Genomic DNA, 1,258 nt, shown 5'->3' with positions numbered 1-1,258 from the left:
TGAAAATACCGCAAGACTTTTTTGACAAACTAATATATTATATTTGATAATTATATTTTACTTACAAGAGCTCGAAAAGCAGTCATAAAATTTCGAACAACGCATTATATAYCTTTATAACTTAACTGAGTGTTTCYTGTCCGCTAAATCAACAAAATTTAGACTTTCCTCGCGCTATTATATTCGCTAATATTTATACCAGAGCTTACGATTGCCTTCTCTCCTTATATCCATTATTATTGCGCAGCACTAAATCAATATGCCTTACTGCCTGATAACACAAATTGCAACGGAATGCAACCAAGCCATGGCTTGCAGTCGAAACCAATGCAATGTAATGAAACTTAATGAATTGAAATTGAAAATGAGAATCAAGCGTTCGTGTTCAATTTACGACCTCGTACATCAAACGCGACTACGTTTTCATTGAGCACACAATGAATTATGTATGTGCGCGTGTATGTTGCCGAACGGGGATCAAAGAAAATGCGCGCACTGTTTGAGAAAATGAAAAAAAAAAAACCAGAAGCAAAGTATGTTTTAGGCTGATGGTCAAAGGAGAAGCTGTGGTCATCTGGTCCACCGCACGGCATTGGAATTTTTATCATTTCCACATTTATAGATACACTTCGCCAAATTCGATATGATGATATCGCGTGTGTGTGTGTATGTAAGTGCACGTTAATGTRAAATCGATGTACAAATGTATTGGTATGGCGGAGCGCATAAATCGTTAAGGGAGATACTGTGCGGCGAAATAAAATATGGCATGAATGAGTGAATGTATGTATGTGTGGCTCCATAGCTTTGTTCTGTATTTTTGGGTTTCAATTCCCGAATTGATAGCAAAATTTTCTGAAATCACAAAATCAGTAAAMATTTTACTCTCAAACGCATACAGACTTCCATACGTACATATGTCTATAAATAAAGACACTCATAGAAATATTGAACGCGCAGCATGAACTCCCATAAGCGCACTAAGCGAMGGCAGCTACATTATTGACACGACAGGGTGCACTATCTTTATGTCGGGCCATATATTTATGTTTCATTGAACCCTGCGTGATTTGTTTCAACTATTTTTTAAATAAAATACCAAATTTGTTTTTATATAAAACCGAAAACTCGCCCTCTTTGCTTAGGTTGGTTTGGTTTGGTTTACTTAGGGCATAGATATACATATATAGATATATATCGTTAGCAGTGGATACTAACCAGTTCCTTTAGGAAATGTTTGTTGCAGTAATGTAGTCTT

Source organism: Bactrocera latifrons, unplaced genomic scaffold (genome assembly GCF_001853355.1).
Source record: "Bactrocera latifrons isolate USDA-ARS-PBARC rearing strain unplaced genomic scaffold, ASM185335v1 scaffold_48, whole genome shotgun sequence".
NCBI classification, from domain to species: Eukaryota; Metazoa; Arthropoda; class Insecta; order Diptera; family Tephritidae; genus Bactrocera; species Bactrocera latifrons.
Note: the sequence above shows the minus strand (reverse complement) of the source record.